This window comes from Peromyscus californicus, unplaced genomic scaffold, assembly GCF_007827085.1.
Source record: "Peromyscus californicus insignis strain IS unplaced genomic scaffold, ASM782708v3 Scaffold_12__1_contigs__length_115047231, whole genome shotgun sequence".
Taxonomy (NCBI): domain Eukaryota; kingdom Metazoa; phylum Chordata; class Mammalia; order Rodentia; family Cricetidae; genus Peromyscus; species Peromyscus californicus.
The window spans coordinates 46,460,073-46,484,810 of NW_026294413.1; the positions used below are offsets into that span (position 1 = coordinate 46,460,073).

Below are 24,738 nucleotides of genomic sequence, written 5' to 3' on the forward strand. Positions count from 1 at the left end.
AGACTGAACTGTTACTGTTAAGAGGAAATCAAATGTTATATGTAAATGAAAGCAATCACTTACTTTCTGGGCCACACCAGCAATACACCTATTGTCTTAAAGCACCTCTTCAATGTAAAGAGTACTCATTTTTAAAAGAAGTGCATTAGGAGACCTATATCCAAATGAAGTTTACAATTGACTTTAGGTAAATTCACTGTTGGATAAATTAACATAATCTCCTTATGCTGGCCTAAGTCCAGCCTTCCATATTTCCTCTCAGAGTGGATCATCTTAGAGTCAAAATACTGGAGGGGAATTAAAGATTCATGAGGAGGATAAGGTGTTTGGTACTATAGTGAAGATTTCCATCAGCAGTAAGCTTATGTTACAGCAATTATCCAAGAGTACCACTGCCCTTGACAATGAGCATCACTTGATTCCAAAAATATGACTGTGCTCACCACATCAGGAGGCTTTCCAGTAGTGATTTCTCTCTTAGCAAGCAACCTTGAGACTCGCCATCCCTAAGTATTGATCTCTGGGTTGCATGTACTAAGAGCACACTTGAAATGAACGATTTTCCTAGCTTCCTAACACCAGCATTGCTTTCTGCTTAGATCTGTTCATCTAATTGTGTCTGTTCAACACTTTTGGTAATGATGTATTATCTTTAAATTTTGCACAGCGTTTCCACACAAAACACTCCAAATTCAGGTTCCAACTTATTCAGATGATTTTCCCATCTGAATAAAGACCCATGCTTTCATTTTCTACTCTTCTATGTGCCATTTCAGATTGCAATGGATATTTTCTCAAGCTTTGACTGAAAAACTCATAATTCAACATCATGACCAACCTTTCTCCCACTAAGCTACTTGGTAGTAATTGCTACTTACAAAAATTTACCTGGGCTCTGAAATAAAAACAAAAGGCATAAAAGTAGTAGGACCACAGCAGGGCTTTACAAGATCTGTTTCCTCAGTTCCGAAAGGTGATCCCCAGCATGAATGGAGGAGGAGCTCCCAAGGCTGAACTGCTAACCGTGGAGCTACTGATGGGGGAGAGAGAATCAGCTTCTTTCCCAGGAACCGCTAGTAGGCTGCCCATACTCATCTGATATGGGCAGCACTAATTAGACTGTGAGTTATTTTATAAAGAAAAATTGGAGGAGGAGATGATCAGTTGTGAGGGGGGCATGTTGGGGGCGATGGGAGAGGTTGGAAAAGGAAAATGTGGGGTGGATATGACCATATATCATTGCATACATGTATGAAATTATATAAATGTCAGTCACTCTACTCCAGCCCCCTGAGAGAGAATGGACAGGAAAACATGGAAGGCTGTAGGTCTGGTGGTGATGGAGATGTAATGGTAACGCAGATCGATGGACAGTTGGTTTTCTAAAGTGATCAGAAATAGAATTTCCAATCTGTTGAGAACACATCACATTTATTAAGGAGCATCTTGAATACGAACCCAACAACGCTGGTGCTGATAGACGTGATAAACTTATTGGTAAGAGAACAGCACAAATTATGTTACCCTATGAATACCATACTGCCATAGAAAAGTCCTTCTTAAAATCAGGAGTCACAGTTGGAAAGCATTTCCCTGTTGATGGCACACATCCACACAAGGCCTTAAGCAGTGTGATGACAGGCAGGCAGCAGAGCAGCGATAGGGAGTGCATGTCAGAATTTCTGACAGGAACTCTATTTTCTGAGGACTTATACTCAGCTACAAAAGTCTAGTGAAAACTAAACTTGGCACAAATCTTAGCTTAGCAGAATTCCATCAAGTACAACAAAAATAAAGATTAAGGGGGGCAGTGTGGAAATAAAAGCCCTATAAGCTTGACTTTCAGTAATGACCAGAGCATTGCCCAGGGTGACCAAAGGCAGTGCTCAGTACTTATTAAGTGTTTTTAAGATAGAAAGTTACATTTGGAAAGTGGTAAGATCATTTACACTGTCGTGATCTGCAGTATACAAAAAGGAATAAATCATTTACAACTCAGTAACTGAACCAGGAAAGACTACGTCTATTCTACATATAGTTGCTTCTATTCTTTCTTGAAATTTGTGTGTGTGTGTGTGTGTGTGTGTGTGTGTGCACATGTGGGTTGTGCATAAGCATTTGAATGCATGTTTGTGTGAATTTGTGTACATGCATATGTATGTGAATGTTCACGTGTGTGTGCGTGCATGTGTGTGTAAGCCAAGAGTTGAGGTCAGGTGTCTTCAGTCTTCCTCAGTTCCCTTCTGCCCTATCATTTAAGATAGGGCCTCTCATTGAACTAGAGTTCACCGATTTGGCTAGGCTACCTGACTGGGTTGTTCCAAGGATCTGTCTGTCTCTGCCTCCCTAGCTCTTGGATTAAAGGCATGCACTTCCTTGCCTGAATTTTTACCTACATTTTGGGATCAGAATGAAGATCCTCCTGCCTGTGCCCAAGAACTTTACCAGGGGAAACATCTCCTCAGCTCAGTTTTTTAAGTTGCCGGGTTTTTGTTTTGTTTTAGTGGTAGTGATTGGCTCAAAACATGCTTTTGTGCAAAAATATAATCATTTCCCCCAAAGTTGTACTTTCTTAGAGTGGCAAAACAAAACAGGATTTGGAAATAGCCTATGTTCTTAAGGTATATGAGCTGTAAACTTTTAATGTTGGAGGACACTTCTTCAGAGCCTCAAGTAAACTAGGAACCCTACACTTTAATTTTGATCTCTTGGAAATTGATACCCTCAGTAAACTCAGATCATTTACTTATTAGACTTGTTTTGAATCACAGAGGTTCAAGTGTTGAAGTTCGTTGTTCTAACAGATAAAAGATATGTAAAAAGAATTCAGAAATACCACTAGAACAAATGATCATGTACCATCTACAAATACTAATTAATTTGTTTATTTGATCACTTAAATAAGATTTATCAGATGCTAGGCAAAAATTCTTCATAAAAAAATCCCCCAAATCCACCAATATTTATCACCCAAGAAAAAAGGTTTAAAGATGTAGGTGTTTTATTTTTCAATTTTAGATAGGGTCTCACTCTGTCCCCCAACTGGTCTGGCATTCTATATGTAGACCTGGCTGCCCTCAAACTCTTCAATGACAGCTGACTTCTGACTCCTAAGTGCTTGGATTGACAGTGTAGGTTACCACGTCCAATGTAATTTTATTTTTAATTATATGTGTGCCTGTATGTCTGTGTGGGTAACTGTACCCAAGTGCAGCTGCCCCTGGAGGCCAGAAGAGGGCGATGGATGCCCTAGAGTGGAGTTACGGACATGCATGCTGGGAACTGAACCAGCTCTTCACAGCTAAGCCACCACTCCAGTCCTCACCTGAGAATTTTCAATAGCTCTCATTTTGTGAAGGAACCAGACACTAAAACATTTACGATGAGATTGGTCTGAAATATTTAACAAGGTACTGAAGCTTTTATGAATCATGTACATTTCTTCCTAATGTTATTACGGAATCCAAGGACAAAAAGAAAAAATTTTCTTGGTCTAATGGAAAAGGCCTCTACATGAGCTGACCTCTGAGATAATGGAGTGTGAACAAATGTGCAAATGTACTTCCAAAAGCATCCCTTGTGGACGCCACCTGAATGTCAGACGTGCGAGCCTGGAAGGTGTCCTCCCTTATACTCTTTGTAGTTTGCCTATGTCCCTGTTCTGCTGCTGCTGGCGATGCTTACCCTTCTGAAACAACTAGACTGGACTGAGATGGAGCTGGGAAACCATCTGCAGAACGGCTCATTAGAAAATAAATAAATAAAAAGAAAAGATTGACACATCTTGTACAAACAGCAGCATAAAACAGAAACTGTGGTTAGGAAAGAAAGACAAGGCTGGGCATGATGGCACACACCTTTAGTCCCAGCACATGGGAGGCAGAGGCTCTATGTGAGTTCGAGGCTAGCATGGTCTACAAAGTGAGGTCCAGGACAGAGAAACCGTCTTGAAACTCCCCCCCAAATTAAATAAATAAAAAATAAAAGCCAATAAAAAAGAGAAAGACAGGTTTTGTTTGTATGTTTGTGTGTGTGTGTGTGTGTGTGTGTGTGTGTGTGTGTGTGTGTGTGTGTGTGTATGTGTTAGGATGTTGTAGTTATATACTGTGTACCCTAATAAACTTGCCTGGGGCTTGGATGACAGAGCCAGCCACTACAGTAGACACAGAGGCCAGACAGTGGTAGCAGACATGCTTAATCCTACCACTCAAGAGGCAGAGATGCATCTGGATCTCTGTGAGTTCAAGGCCACACTGGGAACAGAGCCAGGGAGTGGTGGCACACGCCTTTAATCCCAGGAAGTGACAGCAGGGTGGAGAAAGGTATATAAGACGTGAGGAAACAGGAACTACAGGAAAAAGCAGTTCAGCTGAGACCCTTTCAGATGAGGACTCAGAGGCTTTCAGTCTGAGGATCAGCTGAGGAGTCAGCGAGGTGAGGTTGGCTGTAGCTTGTTCTGCTTGTCTGATCTTTCAGCTTTCACCCCAATATCTGTCTGGCTCAGGGTTTTTTCTATTAATAGACCTTCTAAGACTTGAACAATAGGATATAAAAAGCAGGGATTTCCCATTGCTGATTCTCTGGCAGTAGCATATGGCTGATTCACATCAAAAGCTTATTTGTACATTTAATGTCAAGAAGAGATGGGACTAGGCAGGTGTCCGTCCAGAAGATACAAAAGAATGATAAATACTATTCTGTGAAGTTGGACATGTGGTACTTTTTATGTGGAAAACTGGCTAATAAAGGAGATACTGCTTAAAAACAGTGTTCAGAAGAAAACAAGTTGCCAAGGGCTATTTAGCAGGATTCCATCTATGTAAACTGAAAAACAGTATCACATGATACGTAGACACAAACATCTTTAATGACAGTTACACACACACACACACACACACACACACACACACACACACACATTAGTGAGAAACATTAAGTCAGTAGAAGGAAGAATAGGAAGGATGGCAATTGTCTTTTGAACTTTCAAAATCAGGGCTGTGACATCAACACTGTAAAGTATGGGGTGGACACTTAGGCTGTTTGCCCTCACTCAGGCTTAAACCTCTTCACGATAGCAGTGGATAAGCTTTGTGGAATTATTTGGAGAAAGTGCAGCAAGGCAGATGATTAGAAAGAGATATTCCTATTAGGCCGGCTTGTCGAATTTCTGAGCTAAAGTACAGAAGGCTGATCACTTCCGGTCCTCAGCATGAGGAACGACACCAAGTCATTGCAGAAGAGAGGCTGTATGTGATGAAAGAAGTCAGTGGCACTTTGACAACCGGCGGCCATCCTTAGATGGGAGTGAATTACTGGAACACAATTAGGTTGCTTTTTCCCTTAAAAGAGAGTTTCATCACATCCCTCTTCATGTGAGTTACTCTTCCTTCTTGTGGGCTGTGAATGGAAGGTTTTGGAGCCATACTTGATGGATGACATGTTTCCATTGCTACTTTAAATGGATTTTAGACTCCAGTTTGCACAATTAAAAGTTTTGACTAGCTGTGCAAGGTCACAATTGACTCTTAAAAACATCCCTCACAAAAATTTCCTTTTCTTGCAAAATTTCCTAATGTAATTCCAAGGCAGCTTCCTTTTGGGGGGGAGGGCGAGGCGGGGATGTTTCGCCAAGAAGGAATCTATAAGCATTTTACTAACTTTGGATTGTGTGAAATTCCTAGCATTCAGAGCGATGAACCACAGCATTTTCAACATCATAATGGAAAATAAGCCCAAACATTTCACTAGTAAGGCAAGAGTCACTTGAGATGTATCGTTAAATATGAGGGGTGGAAATTTATCACAGACACAAGTGGTATTATACAGCATGCATTTTTCTGAAAACAGACTCCACGTGTAAGGATTAGATATACATCCACAATAAGAAGGCATATTGATCTATAATTTTCAATATTACATTCTTGTATTTTTTATTACATGCTATTTTTCAACTAGTAAAGAAACGTGTTCTCATAAAGCTAATATTTATTCTTCAATGTTTACAGAGCTGGTAGTCTATTTCAGGAAATGAGAAACTCAGTGAAGTCAAATATAACTTCGTGTCCTATGTACAAAAGACAGCAAGACAAGGAAACACTGTTTTAAAAAACCTCACCTAGGAGCTAAGGCATGGAGCTATAAATAACTAATGTATGATAATGGAAGTCCTTTGTTGTTATTTTTCCTTCTTCATAAATGTGACCTTTTACAGATGAGAAACCTTATCATACAGAATTTCTCATCTTATTAAGAAGCGAAGACTATATTCTGCTAGCAGTCTTTGGCTCATCTCCATGCTTTCTGTGTCTTCTTGTGGAAGCTAAGAAAGATGCTGAGGGTAATCCCACTATAAGAAGTGAGATGTTCCTACCTAGAACTCTGTTTCCTTAAACCATGACCTTTTTTTTTTTTTTCATTAGACTATGAAGTAACCTCTGGAGTAGAGAATTCTGTGATTTGTTTTTACATAAAACCCCAAAACAACAGAAGGGAACAATATTGACTTTTCCATGGGGAGGTCCTACACCTATCATTATAAGTCACAAGGAGATGGAGCCTTACCAATGCTTTGAGGGTGGGCAAATTCACGAAGGTCAAATGTTTCTTTGTCTTTATAATTGAGAACTTGGCTCCAGCTCTGGGCAGAATGAGGAGGAACAGAACTGGTCAAGTCATTTCTCCACACTCAGAATGCATGAAGAATGGAGAATGAGCTAGCAAGAAGTCAGAGGAAGGGAGAGGAGGGTGAAATGAGCAGGTAGTCAAGGCAAATCAGAACCCAGGCGTCTGCCAGCCAGCTCCCCACAGACTAATCTTCTAGGATTTGAGGAAGCCTATGACCTGGAAGGAAACAGAAACTAAGGTGTGTGCTGAAAGAATCCCTCATTTTGTACACTTTCCTCAGATGTCAGTGGTTTTTTGTTTGTTGGTTTCCCCCTTTTCCGATTTTAGTAACTGACCAACTACTACTGTGGTATCTGTTCAACCAACATACCGACTGTTGGGCTGTAATATCTGTACAAACACTTCTCCTGAGGTCCAGGCCCAGCTGCTCCTCCCCATCCTCAGAGATGCCCTTTCTCTGTTATTTCCCTGAACTAAATACTAACATGATCTTCCTCTTAACCATGTTCTTCAATCAGACAAACATGATTTCCTTTAAGTACCAAACTAAAAGTACTAGTCCTATAAAAGAGCATGGATAGAGGCAGCAGATGTGCCTTTAGATGGCTGGAAAACCCAGGGATTTGAGAAGTATGATAGAGCAGAAAAGGGCCTAGCCCCACCCTGTATTCAGTTCACCAGCTACATCATCAGTGTCAAGTGAGGCATGCAGGCATCAGCAGACCTCCTCAGCACTGGGAGGGGAGATCTGAATATATCACAATGGCTGAAATTATTAGGAGTTGTTAGCATCTGGTTTTTGAAATCCGGAGACTTGAAAAATTCTAAAATGCATAATTCAATCTTATGCCACAAAGAATGGCCCCACCCAAAGCGGTGATTGAGAAATACAAGTAGATAACATTTAATCCCCCTTCCCTTTCTTTGTGCTCTTAAAGTGAAATGCAGTAACTTAAGAAACTCTAAAACAGGAGCAATGAAGATATCTAGATGGCTAAAATTTGAATTATACAATTTTTCAGGAAAAAGATTTTATTGAAACAACATAAAATGGGCTTTTCTCCCCAAAAGGGGGGAAAGGGATGATTTGAAAAATGATGCTATAATGGTACAAGGGGGCTTTTTATCTAGAAGAAGAAATTCATTAGTATCACATGAGGTTGGGAAATGCACATTTTTTCTAGAGAAAGATTCAAACAGGTAAAACCAGAGCAAAGGAGAAGGCATTAGATTCCATGCTACATCAGCAATGCAAAATATTGTTGGGCTAAAATTAACAACCAGATACCAAGAAGTTGGATAGTCTGAGTCGAGCAGACTACAGCCTAGACCACAACTAAACTACAGCCTACCAGTAGTTACTCTGCAAGAACAAGAAGGCTTATGCAGACCTGTAACTGCCTACTAAGTTAACAATAATAAGATACCTTTCACCAAAGAAAGGCTTTACGCAGCCTGGAAAACTACCAAATACTTAAGAAAAATCAACACTAATCTTTTTTCAAACTCTTTAAGAAATTGAAGAGGAGGATTACTACAAAAACTCTTACACAAAGCCAAGGCTGTTGCCAAAGCCAGGCGAAAATACTCTATGGAAAGAAAATCACTGGCCAGTGTTTCCCATGAGCAGAGATAAAAAAAAAAATCCTTACCCAAAATTCAACAGCACAGAAATAAGATTATAGACCAAGACAAATGGGATTTTCCTCTGGGCTGCAAGGATGGTTCAATACCCAGAAGCCATCTGTAAGACACATTATATTAACAATAAAAAGGTATAAAAACCGCAAGATCATCTCAGTAGATATAGAAAAATACTTGTCAAAATTTAATGCCCTTCCATGATTAAAACAAAACAAAACAACTCAGCAATTTAGGTATAGGAAGCAATTACCTTGACATAATAAAAGTCATGAATAAAAAGCCCATTTGAGCATCATACTCAATTAAGAAAATCTAAAATTTTCCCTTCAAAATTAGTAACAAGGAAAAGATGCCATTTTTGACACATTTTTATCAACATAACATTAAAAGTCCTAGTTAATACAATTTGGTTGATACAAGAAATTGAAAACATCATTATGGGGAAGGAAGAAATAAAATCACCTGTTGATAATGACATCATCTTATAAAGAGCTCTTAGGATTTCACAGAGAAGCATAGGAACTAATAAAGTCAACAGTTTCAGGATAGAAAATGAACATCAAAATACTTTGTTTCTACATAATAACAACTAGCAGTCGAAAAGGAAATTACAAGAACAATCTCATTTACCGTAAGACATAAAATACTCAGGAACAGGTGGTTTAGCTGAATTGACACAGTGTTGAGCTGCCTGCTAAATATTCATGTTTCTACCTATAGACAATTGCTACTTTCAGTCTTAATCAGAGAAGCTTTGCCTTTCCAGGGAATGGGAATGAATAAATCCATTGCTGCTCAAATACCAAGATTATGTGACAACTCAGCACTACACTAGACACTTGTCCCATACCCTCTGAGTCGTGGGGAACATTTTAGAAGATGGAGTGAAAAAAATCTCAGAGTCAGAAGACCAGTTTGGCTGTAAAAGGTCATCTCATGGTTAAGATGCTGCCATGTAATCATAAACCCACAGCATCTCTGGATGCCCACACTGGGTCTGCACAAGAATGGGCATGTCTACAGTCAGGCATCAGTGGATGAGGGACTCATTCAGGGGCTCCTATCTCTCACTGCTAAACTGTTTGCTGCTGATAGATTCAGAAAGCAAGGGAATCACTGTTTTCAGTTGTGCCCTCACCAATGATCTGATGAGGATCTAGTGAACACTTCTATTTCAATGGTCACACAGATTGCCACTTAAAATAAATGATTCACAAAGCACAACCAAAAATCTGGGACCTGGGAGAAAGACTGGTAAAGAGGAAGGGAGTTCGAAAGGGTAGGGACTGAGGGTAATCAGGATATATCGTATACAAGCATGAAATTGTCAAACAGCAAAATTAATCAATAAAAAGTATAAAGCTAGAAAACACTTAGGAACAAAACTAACCAGACAGACAAAATATTTGAATACTGAAAACTACCAAATATTGCTGAAGAAACCCAAGGGAATATATAAACAAATGAAAGACCTCATGTTTATAGATTAACAGCTTTAATTTTGCTCTAATATCTATACTAACCAAAGTGATTTGTAAAAATCAATGCAATCTTCTCAAAAGCCCAATCGAATTTGCCACAGAAATAGGAAAAATAATCCTGAAATTCATATGGAATGCCATAGAACAATAATAACCAAATTACTTTGAGAAGCAAGAATTGCATTCTGTACCTGTAATATACTTTTTCACATGAAAATAGACTACAAAACCATGGTAATTAAAAGAAAATTATGCAATATAGAGCAGAAAAGTAGATCAAGACAACAGAGGATAGTCACAAAAGGACCTACACTCAATCAAATGGTCTCTGACGATTTGAGTCCTCGTAGCTACCAAATAAAGTAAAGGAAGTCTCTCCAACACCTTGTGTTAGGAAAACTGGAAAAGAATGAGATGTTCTTTCATTTTAAACTATATACTAAAACCAACCCTCAACTGATTGAAGACTTAAACCTAAGGCCACCTCCCGAAAAAGTTATGAGTAGAAGACAAGCACAAATAGCTCCTCAATATTGTCTCTACCTATGTTTTTTCCCTTTTTTTACACCAAAAGTAGAATGATGACCAAAACAACATGGACACATGGAATCATATCAAGTAAAAAGTCTCTCTGTAGGGGAGGAAGCAATGGACAGAGTGAGATGGAGCCTACTCTCCATCCATCCATGCAGAGGTTAATATACAACACCTATAAGGGCCGCTGTCACTCACGAGCCAAAAGCAAATGATATTTAGCCAAAAAGCTAAACAATAATAAGAAAGAGCTAGAACAGATATCCTCCAAGCAGATATTATTAAATCAGCAAAAAGGAACAAGCATTGATAAGACATAGAGATACCACAGTGCTTGAACGCTGCTGGCTGTGTTCAAATGTTAACCATCACTCAGGAAAACAGCACAATTTTTTTCTCAAAAATTAAAAATGGAATTATCATATGATCCCACAATCCTATTTCTGAGTATATACCCAAGGAATTGAGAAAAGAGCTTTGTAGAGACATCCTCATGGCTTAGTTATTAAACATTATTTATAATAATATGTAGATGCAAATTAATAAAATAAAAACATGTAGATCCATAAACTATCAACATATAATTTTTTTTAAAAAAAGGAGAGGTGGGGAGATGGCTTAGCTGGTAAACCTTGATGGGTTAAGTCTGAGTCCTTGAGCTCACATAAAGGTGAAAAGAGAGAACCAACTCCACAAAGCTGCCCTCTGACCTCCATATTCACCGTATGGTACCCACACTCCACTCCCCATCATGTGCACATACACAAACAAAATGACAAATGAATTTTTTACAATGTAGCATATGCCCAGAAAAGGATATTACAAAGGAAGCAATTATGCAAAGTGAAAGAAGTTTGTCCCACAAGGACAAGTAATCACGGTCAAACTCATGGAAGACGGAAGTAAGGTGGGGGCTGGCGCCAGGTATGTGTAGAGGGGCTTTTCAGTAGGTGTAGAATTTAAGAAGATAAACTACTACAATTCTCAAAGAACACGTTCATAATATACATGAAGTTGACAATGTACTTAAAATTTCGTTATGGGGTAGATTTCATTATTTTCTGTGATTTTTAAAATATCTCAGTATCATAAAAGGAAACCAAATCTTTGGGTATGAAGGGTTAAAACCAGACAGGTGAGGCAGAATCTTGCTTGCAGATGAGAAGGTGCATTCAGGTGTGTCCTCGCAGTGTGTCTGTTTCTATAGATACAGTCATCAGGATCCAGCAAGCTACCAGATTGCAGACTGGAGGTGGAGTGGGAGATGGGGGCGCAACTTCCCATCAACCCCCCCATCCCTTAATAAATAGCCACAGCCATGCCCTCCAAGGCAAACTAATCAAGATGCCCCACAATGGAGGTTTTGAAATGGGAAGAATGGAATTTAGCCCAGGATTGCAGTAAACTTTGCTCTGATTTCTCAGTAGACATGAAAGAAATAAAAAAGTAAAACACAGTAAAGGTCTATTAGGGAAAAAACATTTGTCACCTTGGACAGAATAAAAGTCCCACCAAATGAAATAAATGCCTTTGGGGAAAAGATGTGTCAGGCTGGGAGGTCGTGTGTGCCTTCTCGCTTGCTCTTTATTTAGTTCCTGTCCACTCTGTGTTCCAGGCCTTACTCTGTATACTCTGCTGCTTGCTCCAGCCATGAAAGATGCATGAACCAAATATAGTCTTTGTCAGACAGTGTCTTCAAAATAAAAGTATTTTATTTGGTGCTATCTCAGAGGCAAGTCTACTTCCAGATGAAGCTGCATCCTGCCAGCTTGCTCCTTGAGCGAGCAAAAGTATTGCTAGCTTTTCAAAATGCGAACACACACACACACACACACACACACACACACACACACACACACACACACACACTGACACAAGCCTTCTTTATCATTCAAGAAACGTTAAGGTGAATACTTCCTGGTAGAGAAAATGAGGACACTTGGTCCACTGAGATTCTACATTTAAAGGTGCCCTGGTGGCAGCACTAGTTGATACTGACAAATGCAGTTTTGATTTTTGATATTTCAAAGTGCATTTATGCGTAAGTACTAGCTGATTAAAAATATCTAGCAAAATATGGTATATGGTCATACCTAATATAAACTAATGGAATCTATTCAGTTAAGGGTTTGTAAACCTAGAAATAAAGTTTGTTTACAGCCAATGTGGAACCTATGTTATCTCTAATATCTTCGAAGCATCATACAGAACATGAGATAATGGAAATGAGATGTACCACAGCATATTTTCTTTTATTTATGTGTATCTCCCAGTTAAATTAAAGCTTTATAATTTGTGCATTATCTACTTGCAGAGCTCTTATTGAAATGGATTATCAATGAATTTTTTAGAAAAATCCCTTAAAATTAACAATATCTCTGGTAATAAAAATGGAAATAAATAACACAAACCTTAAAATGGTCTGCAGAGAAGAAGATGGATATCTGTCCTTTCAGGTCTTGATTGAAACAACGTATTCAAAAAAGTGTTTTATGGTAGCTGCTCAAAGGAAGTCCCACGGAAGACAGTATAGCTCTGACATGCCAAATGCTTCTGGAAGCAAAGAAAAGCACACTGTTAGGGAATGTTTCCAGCACCAGGACCAACTGCCAGTCCTACCCATTTTCCAAGCTCAGAAAGTACAGGTGGTGGTTTGAACGCAATTGGCCCACATAAGCTCATAGGGAGTGGCACTACTAGGAGGTGTGGCTTTGTTGGAGTAGGCATGGTCTTGTTAGAGGATGTGTGTCACTGTGGGGGCTTTGAGATCTCATATATGCTCAAGTCAAGCCCAGTGTCTCAGACCACTTCCTGTTGCCTGCAAGTCAAGATGTAGGACTCTCAGCTACTTCTCTAGCCCATGTCTGGGTGTACACCACCATATTGCACCATGATGATAATGGACTAAACCTCTGATCTGTAAGCCACCCCAATTAATTGTTTTCCTTTATAAGAGTTGCTGTGGTCATGATGTCTCTTCACAGCAACAGAAGCCCTAACTAATCTAGTGGGATGTTATTAATTTCTATTAATGATTTGTACCCAAATCATTTTATTAGTAAACGGAGAGGTGAAACATAGAACTTTGAGCACTGGATTCAGAAACTGCAAACAGTCAAGAATATTTTATAAACAATCCTGCTTCTCCACTTCCCCTCATGACATTGGGCTCAGACTGAAAAGCTTTGGGCAGGCTGTGAGTACCAGAGCAGCATTGCTACTTCCCAAATGTCTACAGGCATCGATCTGGACAGGGCCTTCATATGGAGGGCAGGGCTGTGTAGCTTAAGTTTTCCTGCCTGGCCCACAGTCGGGACAAATCTCTATCACCCACCAGTCCCACAGCCACTCAGACCGGACCAAGTAAACACAGAGACTTATATTGGTTACAAACTGTATGGCCATGGCAGGCTTCTTGCTAACTGTTCTTATAGCTTAAATTAATCCTTTTCCATTAATCTATACCTTGCCACATGGCTCGTGGCTTACCGGCATCTTCACATGTTGTTTGTCATCGTGGCGGCTGGCAGTGTCTCTCTGACTCAGCCTTCCACTTCCCAGCTTTATTCTCCTCCTTGTCCCGCCTATACTTCCTGCCTAGCCAATGGCCAATCAGTGTTTTATTGACCAATCAGCAACACATTTGCCATACAGAACATCCCACAGCAGGGCTGGGGGACGGCCACCCTGCACTGCAGCTGAGAAAAGCTGACACACATCTTCCTGAGCTCAGGGTTAAGTCCTCTTTCTACTAAAACCCAGAGTGCTTCTGGCCGTCTCTTCCTCTCATTTCATGATGGAGCCTATGAGATTGAGAAAACTATTTCATAAACACAACTGATGAGAAACACATAACCTCCAGAGAGATCAAGTTCAAATATTACTAAATTAATTATGAAATTGTGTTTCCTAATTTGCTTTAGGTTTTTATCAAATATTGTCTTACTCTATTGGGCCCTGTGAAAAGCAGACAACCAAGCTAAAGCAATGCTGTTTTCCTTCCAACTCTCTTTCCTAAGCAAACAAAGAGAGTGCCTTGGAAACCAAGGAGCTCCCTGGTGTGACAGTGCCCTTTGTGTGCTCTGCTATGCCAATAATGGCAATGCACACTTCTCATTTCCACAGGCTCCTCTACACGACTCACAGTTTCCTTCTTTTGACACGGTGGGAACTGAGTCTACGTCCTCTGAGTGAAGTAGGCAAGTGGTTATGTCCATCTGAATGACTGAAAGGGCCCTCAGTAAGCTTTGACAGGGCTCTTTCTGGATTTTTATTTCCATTTTCAGTCAGTTAACATCATGGTTCTGGAAGCAACACAGCCCCACAGTTTGCCCTCTACCAGGCGTCTTCATACCCACTGAACAACACCCAGCAACTGAACACTTCAAAACTTCCCTCAGTGTGTACGTCTTCAATGTCATGTACTTTTGCCCAAGTCTTGGAACATTTACCTCATTTGCACTGCACTAGTTAAGCACCCCAGAAAGGCTGGAAAATGATCTAGGAGCTAGGATCGCCACGTATAACTTTTAGAAACTTTTAATTTTGTACCCGGCAGTGAAACATAAGTCACATATAAACGAACAGGAAGAAACGGTTGACGGTGTTTTCAAGGTTGGAAAGTTGGGGTCTAGTACATGGGGAAGAAAAGAGAACAGAGACACACAGAGTGAGTTCAACTTCGCATGAAAGAAGACGAGGTTGACAGAGAATGGGAGAGGGGAAGAGAGAATCTAAGTTATGGGAATGCAAAAGAAACAGACCACAGTGGCTAACCACCTCTTCTTTTCTTTGTTACCATTCCAACACAATCTAGCATTCGAATTTAAAGTAACATGCGTGTCTGCTTACTAAAAATCCCAACAGTACTCACTTAGCCACTACACACTGGAGATGTATGAGTCAATTAAGAAATTATAAAATTCAAGAAATACGGAAACAGTACGACTGTCCTTCCTCTGCCCCCTGGTAACTTACTGTCTCACAGAGGAATACAACTAGTTAAGAAGTTGGTACTATTGAGAATGAGATGTGGAATTTGACTTTTCTGGAGAGTTCCTGTTTCATCATTCTGTGTGACGTTGGGCATGGGACTCAAACTCTGTCACTTCATTTCTCCTACTCAACCTTCCCTAAGCATGAAGCAAGATCCTCACAAGGATGAGGGAGAGATGACTGAAGTGGTGGCCCTGTGGCTGGAAAGTCTAGTGACACCACTGGGGGGTGCATATGCTTGGTGACCTCAGAGGGCTTGAGGTTCCCTCTGTCAGGGAGAAGGGGAGCCAAGAAGGTTCAGTAAGGAAAGCAACATTCATGATGAGCATTATGAACCAGACATGATAAAGTTTCCATCTCAGATGTTACTGGAAAATTAGGGACTTCACCAGAAAGCAGGTCCATGAAGTCTGACATCATTTTCTTTGCCACAACAGAGACAGAGAATGGAGCCAAGGAGAACATGCCCGCCTTCTGCTAAGAGATACAATATCCTGCAGGGTCCTGCTCAGTTCGGCAGTAATTCAAAATGACACCGTGGTTCTTAATGGAAACTGGCACGCTCTAGACATGCCATTTTTAAACTTAGGCTCAAATTTAAATCATAGGGCTTCTGACTCAGATCGTCAATGTGACCTTTAATAGGTATTGTTCAAGAAAACATGCTTGTCACTGTGGAGAGAACCCACACGCCCCTTTACTCTGGCAAGTAGAATGAAATGTGCTCTCTTTTAACAAGCCCAGAGCAGGATGACGGTGGCTGTGATTCACCAGAAGAAGCAAGGGAAACCGAGACTATTTGCTTTTGTAGCATTCATTTAAAGATAAATGTAAGTTGATTTAAAAGGCATTCGTCTTGTTGCAGTAATGGATATTCCTAATCCTTCTATGTTCTGGAGTTCAAAAGAACCCTAGCAAGAATCTTCTTGTTTCTACATTTAAAACACAATCCCATTGAATATATACACTCACAGGGATTCACCCAGCCACATTGCCTTGTCCATACCAGACTCACACAAGACTGTACTGAGCAGGAGAACAAAAAGCCTGGAGTGGCTTCAATTCTCTCACCCTCTCTGCCTCCTACAACTGAGACCTTTGCCAAAGACCGAGCTGTGCTTTAACTGTGCCCCTTGCCAACGTGACATCATTAAGAGGTGATGACTTTAAGATGTGACTGTACCTTGAGGACCTTCTCCCTCCATTCTTATTAACTGGGTTAGGGCCCTTCTAGAAGATGCCTCATTCTGCATGCTGGAAGCTCGGTTTTCTACAGTCTCCATGGGGAAGAGACAACATCCTCTTGGAAGCAAAGAAATCCCTTTACTGTACAAATCTTAGTCTGTGCTACTTTGCCACAATCTCTAGAATGGAAGGAAGACAGCATTTACAAAATGGACGGAGCCATGGATACTTCTCGCCCATCTCAATCTTTCCCCTTCTTTCCTCCCATTCTAAACATGACATCATTCTCTATGGATCACCATAGACTCTCAGCAAGGCTTCCCTCTTTGTAGTCATCTTGACAAACGCCAAACAATTTGTTATCCTCTCACATACATGGTGATACATATGCAAATGTAAATGAATGCATAACTAACTTTTAGTGCTGTTCTAATTATGTACATTCCACTACTCAAGAGCCCACAAGGGCATCCTATTTCCTCAAGGATCAGACCTAAATTCCTTGTTGGAAATGTGTGCTCCTCTATCATCTCCAACCTCAGGAGAGAGTACTCACAGGCACATCTCTAGATCTATGGAAGCAGTCTACTAGCTACAGGACAGTGAACCCCCAACCCTGGAATCAGCTGGTACAGGTAGGATGGACTCCCCTGTTTCTCTTGTTCCTCCAGGTGTACTCACCTGCCTGGCAAACAGTCCACAGTCCTCCTGAATGGAAGGTCCCAACCAGGATATGTACAGTCTTCTCTGAAGGGGTAAAATACTGCACCTAGGAGGGACCTGCTAATGATTCTTCAGGTGTCTAGAGCACACAGCCATGGAAGCTGCTGTTAGAATTACCCAGTTAGAAGAGCACTTGGGTTAATGGACATTTTAAAAAAATGAAAAAAGAAGATCTGGTAACAATGGGATGGATTTCTTCATGTCAAAGGCTGGTAAGGGCTGAGGCAGGGGGTCAAACAGAGGCCTGTATTTCCAGCCTCATACTCCCCACCACTCCCTACTCTCTTTCTCAGTGAGGTTATCGCCTGATTCCTATGGACCTCTGCATTGGTAGTGTATTGTTCAACAGACAGCAGCAATAACAAACCAGAGAATTTCTCTTACAGTCTTACTTTACAGACTGAGATGAAAGTACTGTGTAAGTTTCCAAAGGTAGGTGTGGGGCTTTTGACTTCTGACTCATAAGCATGGCTTCTTCATGTTAAATATTTAATTAAATGTTTAATGTCAATCCAAAATTGACTGTAAATGAAAGAGCAAGAAGCCTGCTCTTTATTTTGTCTTTACTTTAGAATTTCCAATCAAGACAGCTAACTCACTTCAGACCAGGGCTTCTCAACCTTCCTAATGCTGCAACCCTTTAAAATAGTTCATGATGTGGCGACCTCAACCATAAATTTATTTCGTTGCTACTTTATAACTGTAATTTTGCTACTGTTATAAATCATAATGTAAATATCAGATATGCAGGATACCTGATATGTGACCCCTAAAGAGGTCGCAATCCCCAAGTTGAGACTGCTCCAGACCATTAATTCTGATGACTTTTCCATGAGACATGTAATTCCAGTTCCTTCTAGTGCTGTGCGCTTGCTCCAAACCAAGCACGAGTGTACACTGTTTATCTGTACTAGGAAAAGACTCTTCCCTTTCCCTCTGTCTGGAGACTTAAAGTGGGTCACACAGCAAGGCCAGGCCTCGCACTGATTGTTTGCACGGTTCCATACTTGTATTTACAGCCTTGGGTGTCTCATCACTATTGTAACTATAGGCTAGGCAGGCCTCGAGGCTACCTCAGAATTAGAATACGAGAAAAGTGATGAGAAGTGACATCACTCTTGCTCCGCTGATCTTGACTTCCATGTTGTGAATGATCTTATGGAGAGGAATTGAGGGAAGTTTCTAAGCCAATAGCCAGCTTACTCAGTAGAGAAGACTATGGCCTTGGCAATCAAAGACTTGATTAAAGCTTTGTGAGAGAATGGAGCTAGGAGTCTGAGCCAAGCCACGGCCAGATTTCTGTGGTAATTATATGGGCCTTAGTGCTCAGGTATGTGGTCCAACATCTCTCTAGGTACTGTAAAGGTATTTTTTTAAAGATGATAATAATGTTGTAGTCAGTAGATACTAAATAAGTACCTTGTATTCCATAATGTAGAAAGCCTTGCAGAGAAACAGCCTGAGATCCCATGAAGAAGACAGCATTTGCTCCCAGACTCAATCTACAATACTAACTCTTCTCTGGAGTTCCAGCTTGCTGGCCTACCAAACAGATTTTAGACTTGCTAGTCTCCCAGACCACATGAGCTAAAGTTTCAAAATAAATATTTGACTTTACTTGTATGCATGTGCACATGTGTGAACTTAAGTGTATACATGCACACACACACACACACACACACACACACACACACACACACACACACAATGCTATTTGCTCTGTTTTTCTGGAGGAGACTTACTGTTTTAGACAAGGTCTTCCAGTGAGACAGACTGATAGGCTCTCCATCTTTCTATACAGACACACTTGGAGTTGAGATTATTAGGGGAACAGCTTAGACTGAGACGTAAGTTGGATAATCAAGAAAGTTCAAATGTGGCTCAATTCAAGTTGGAATTCTTAGAACCAGGGATGTTTGCAAACTCAGATCGATGGTCAGAGACTGTGAGGCCATGATAGATTCCTATCGCACATGGATGCTCTAAGATCCACGTGCAGAAAGGAAGGGTGTCACAGATCCAAGGAAGAGAACAGAAACTGGCCATCCCACTGCACTCTTGTTCCATTGAGGCCCCAGTGCTAGGATGCTGTCTACCCAGACTGGGGAAGACCTCGTCTCAGCCTGCTGACTCCAACACTATGCTTTTCCAGGAACATCTTCAGATACCTGCACCAGTCCAGTTGTTCTAATTAATTGTCAAACAAACTAGGTTTTTCTTTCAGTAGAAGAGGGAAAAGTTCAATGCCTATTGGGACATGAAACTAACATTTTTACCAACTACCTACATAACCTATAATCTAACCAAAAATGACACCCTGAAGCAACTCACAGTGGTCAAAATTTTCTATATTGTCCACAAGACCACAAGCACATTAATATTTGTAACACACACACACAGAGAGAGAGAGAGAGAGAGAGAGAGAGAGAGAGAGAGAGAGAGAGAGAGAGAGAGAGAGACTGATTAGCATGCCGAACTGTATCTACTTCTTAAGTTTCTAATGTGGGAGGTTTCGAACTCTTTCAGAGAATACATACATAATGGTTGCAAATTCATCTATAGCTCTCAGTGCCGTCCGAGGCATGAACTAGAGGCTCAGTATGTATCTGTTCAGTTAAATTTAAAAAAAACTGAGTAAGTGATCAAACTTTACTAGCATCATTTTCACATAACCTAAAAAAGGACAATTTTCCAAATTAACTTCATACAGAATTTCAAGTCTCCTCAAGAAGGACACAAACAGGTGACAAAACTGTCAGATGGTACAAATGTTCCATCTGATTGGCAAAGAAACAGAGATGATAGGAAATCACTCTGGAGACTAGAGTGGGAACATTTTTATTTTTGTAGTTGGAGAACATGATTAATATAAATTCCAGCATAATAAATTTGAAATTTTGTAGAGTGGTCTGGGATAAATTAGAAGTACTTTCTGTCAGACAGATTGTGACTAGGATGTGGAGACAAATGTACCATCAATATTGTGAATAATCAGGAAGAGACTCTTGAGGGAATTAAGAAACAGCAGTAGGAATATACGGGGTGGGAAAGGGGTGAGAAACAGAACAATGCAGAGAATAAATTTCAGCAGCTAGATGAATTGAAAATGAGAATGGAGAAATAGCTCGAAAGCACAGCAGTGTTTTGAGTGGAGGTATGGGGAAGTGGTTAGGAATACAGACAAAATGTGAGGAGCAGATTCTGGGTGTGTCTATATTCCCGGGCAAAGGAAGCAAGAGTGATTGTGTGCTAGGCTATGTTGACATAGGAACACTGAAAACCTGAGGTTTGATAAGTGCTTCTCCAATGAGTCAAGAATCTCAACGACCACACCAGCAATTTAACTGGTGTGTAAATGATACACAGTCAAACACACTATCCTAAGCATACAGTTCATGATTCCTGTCAAGTGTACAACCCCAAGTAACATTCAGGCAGCCGTGATAAAAAGCATCTCCATCACTTCTGATTGTCCCCTTCCATTGCATATGCACAGTAGTCCACTGGATGAACTTATCATAATTTCTTTCACATTCTCTTGTACGTTTCTATTTTTCATAACTGGCATTTAGGTTGGTCCAATATTTGGCTATTATAAAAAAGGTGACTATGAACATTCTTATTTAAGAAGTTATATTTTTCCCTCATTTGTATGTGGATATTTTGTCTGTATGCATGTCTGTGCACCACATGTATGCAGTGCCTGAGGAGGTAAAAAGAGGGTGTCAGATCCCCTGGGACTGGAGTCATAGACAGTGTGTACTTCCTTATTAGTGCTGGGAATTGAACCAGGGGCCTCTGGAAGAGCAGTCAAGATTCTTAATTGCTGATTCATCTCTCCAATTTCGGGGCTTTATATTTTTATATAGGACTATGGTAGTTTGAATGAGAATGGTCCCATAGGCTCATATATGTAAGTGCTTAGTCACCAGTTAATGAAACTGTTTGGGAAGGATTAGGGGGTGTGGCCTTGTTGGAGGAGGTATGTCACTGGGGGTGGGCTTTTGAGGTTTTAAAAAGCCATGTCAGGCCCAGCCCCTCTCCCTCCCTCCCTCCCCCTACCCCCTTTCTCTCTCCCTCTCTCTCTGCAGCCTGTGGATCAGTATGTAGTTCTCAGCTCCTCCTCCAGCCCCATGCCTGCCTGCATGCTGTCATGCTTCCTAGCATGATCATGATTCACCCTCTGAAACTGTAAGCAAGCCCCCAAGTAAATTCTTTCTTTTATTAACGGTCTTGGTCATGGTGTCTCTTCACAGAAATAGAGCAGTGACTAAGAAAAGGACCATGGCCAGGCAGTGGTGGCACATGCCTTTAATCCCAGCACTAGGGAGGCAGAGCCAGGTGGATCTCTGTGAGTTCTAGGCCAGCCTGGTGTACAGAGTGAGATCCAGGACAGGCACCAAAACTACACAGAGAAACCCTGTCCTGAAAAACAAACAAACAAACAAACAAAAAAGGACTATGTATGTTTTCATTTAAGTTTAAGTTTGTAAGTAAATAACTAGGTATGAGAATGCTCAGCCATGCTGAAAGTTCATGTTTAAGTTCATAAAGAACTAGAAAATTATTAAGAAGTGCTATAATATTTCATACCCTTACTAGCATGGAAAATGTAGTAGGACATCATCAACATTTGGTTTCTGGTACTTTTAGTTTTAATGATCCTGAAGAAAGTGAACTCCTACTTGAATTTACAGCTCCCTGTTGACTAATAATATTATTACTACATTTTCAAATGTTTATTGAATTTTCTTACATCTTCTTTTCTGAGGTCTGCTTAAGTAATTTGCACATTGACTAAAAGGTTTTCTTTGCATTCTTAAAAGTTCTTTTGTGGTGTTAGGAATTGAACCCAAGGCCTCTCTCACTAACATACTCCTCTAGCCATTTTTTTTTTTTAATTTTGAGGCAAGGTCTCACTAAGTTACCCAGGCCGGCCTTTAATTTTTTCTGCAGCTCAGTGAACTCTGAACTCATAATGCTCCTGCCTCAGGAGTTTCCAAGCAACTAGTATGACAGGCTTATGCCACCGAATCTAGCTTCTTTGTTTATTTTTAATTGAGATGTAAAGATTATTTATACATTTTTATTTGATTTATTTTTCTCATTAATGTACAGCAAATTAAGGTTCCACTCTGGGTCTGGACCACGAACAATGTTTTCAATGAGGAACTTTGCATATTTGTTAAATTTAACTTATTGTTTTTCTCATCTAGTGTATCCTAATAAATAATTACTGTCATTCTAAGATATTCTATTAATTTTTGAAAGTTTGTAGATTTTACTTTGATGTAAAGGTTTATTACAAACTTGGAGCTATTTTTTATATGGAGTAGGGTAAGTGTTATTTCCTTTGTTTCAATAAGTGAAGGACAATAACTAACTTTGTTTCTTTCCTTAACCCAGAAAACTACATTTGTAGCCTTTGTTTTTTTTTTTTTTTGGTTTTTTTTTTTTTTTTGGTTTTTTGAGACAGGGTTTCTCTGTGTAGCCTTGCGCCTTTCCTGGAACTCACTTGGTAGCCCAGGCTGGCCTCGAACTCACAGAGATCCGCCTGGCTCTGCCTCCCGAGTGCTGGGATTAAAGGCGTGCGCCACCACCGCCCGGCCCATTTGTAGCCTTTGTTAAAAATCACTTGACTGTACACATTGGTCTATTTCCTGATAATCCATTTCCTTCTGCTGATTCATTTGAAACACCACCTTTCAGAATGTTAGTCCCCCTGGTATTGCTATATATTTTTTAAAGTGGCTTAAAATTTCTAAGTCTTGCCGGGCGGTGGTGGCGCACGCCTTTAATCCCAGCACTAGGGAGGCAGAGCCAGGCGGATCTCTGTGAGTTCGAGGCCAGCCTGGTCTCCAAAGCGAGTTCCAGGAAAGGCGCAAAGCTACACGGAGAAACCCTGTCTCGAAAAAAACCAAAAAAAAAAAAAAAAAAAAATTTCTAAGTCTTTGCATTTTTATATAAATTTCAGGACCAAATTTATTAATTGCCACATAAAATGCTGGGGATTGTATTCAATAACTGCATCTTTTTTTTTTGAAAAATCAACTTGTTAAAACAGAGTCTTCACTGTACAATATGATTATTTACTTGTCTTCTTAAATTTTTCATACATTTAAAAGTGATTTTCAGTTTGTTTTGAACTTTTTAAACATAATATCAAGTATGTATGGTTTTGATACTAATGTTAGTGGTATTACTTGTAACTTTACTTTATAATTTTTGAGTGTGCAGAGACAGAATGCTTTACACTGATCTTGAATCCAGAGACCTTGCTATGTTCAACAAAATTTCCCAGCTCAAGTGGATTTTTTTGGACTTCTGGTAATGTCATATGTAAATTTGTGTACCTTTTCCACAACATACTTATAAGTATGTTTTTTATTCCTTTTACTTGCCTTATTACAAAGGCTCAGACCTCCAATACAGTGCCACTTAAAAACCGTCAGAGTAGGGCCTGTGCCTTTTATTGATTTTGAAAGAAAGTATGTCATTATTATTACTTATATGTTTTTCATTGACTTCTTTTAGTAAGACTAAGGAAGGTCTCTTTTACTTTTAGAAAGTTTCAGTTTCTAATCATAATTATGTGTTAAATTTAAGAGTCCTGTCTTTGAGTCTACTTATAATAATCAGATGATTTATATACTTCATCACACCAGTACAAATTAACATTTAGTACTCATTATTAATATTCAAATATTAAAGCATACTGGTATACTTGAAATAAACTGATCATGATGCTTCATTCTTTTTTATGTCACTATAGTGACTGGGAGTTACATCTCTGTGCTGGAACAGCTTTGCATCTGTAATCACAAGGAATATCAACGTGTGATTTTTGTTATAGCACAAACAGGACTGTGTGGCAGTTATGGTGTCTAAAAGTATATTGCATTTAATTAGCATATGTCTATGTTAATTATTCACATCCTAGAAATGTTCTTGTGATTTATGTTCCCTAGTTCTATACTCTGAATACATATTTTATTCTTTAAAAGTCTTAAAATTACTATCTCTACTTACATCTGAATTTGCTTTAAAATTAGTATAATTTATTTCATAAATGCTAGAAGAATTTCACCAGCATCTGTACAGTGCATCTGTACTGGAATCCCCTTTTTAGAATAATTTCCCTTACTAATTCTACTTATTTTTAAAATATAGAGTTATACTCATTTTCTGCTTCTTTTATAAATGTTAGTTAATTTTATCTTACTAAAAAAGAAATTTTTCTATTGCATCAAAGATGTTTAATTTTATCTTACTAAAAAAGAAATCTGTCTATTGCATCAAAGATGTTTTTCACTCTTTAACAGCTTGCTATATGCAGTAGTAATAACCTCTCCACTGTCTGCTCACTGCCATTTCATTTGACCAAACACCCATTTTTTCTGGGCCCCTTTTGTTAGTTACTGAGTCACATATTGCTTTTTCCTTTACTGACAACTCTAGCCTTCATGGTATAATCTTTTTCTACCATGTATGTATTTTTTATTATCTTCCCTTAGTTTATTTTATCTTTGCAAAAGCCCTAACAGGATCTTGG

At 39.7% G+C, this 24,738-nt stretch overlaps 1 protein-coding gene across 6 annotated transcripts in view; it reads right to left on the reverse strand.

Annotated features, from left to right (window-relative positions):
* Positions 1-24,738, reverse strand: part of Enox1 (ecto-NOX disulfide-thiol exchanger 1) — a 562,201-nt gene that overhangs the window by 267,307 nt on the left and 270,156 nt on the right. For 5 of the 6 annotated variants that reach the window (XM_052732691.1, XM_052732690.1, XM_052732686.1 and 2 more), the window contains one exon: positions 12,695-12,836. The gene's annotated coding sequence lies outside the window, so the exon portion shown is untranslated. The remainder of the gene's footprint in view (positions 1-12,694; positions 12,837-24,738) is intronic. The other variant, XM_052732689.1, reaches the window with a different exon arrangement.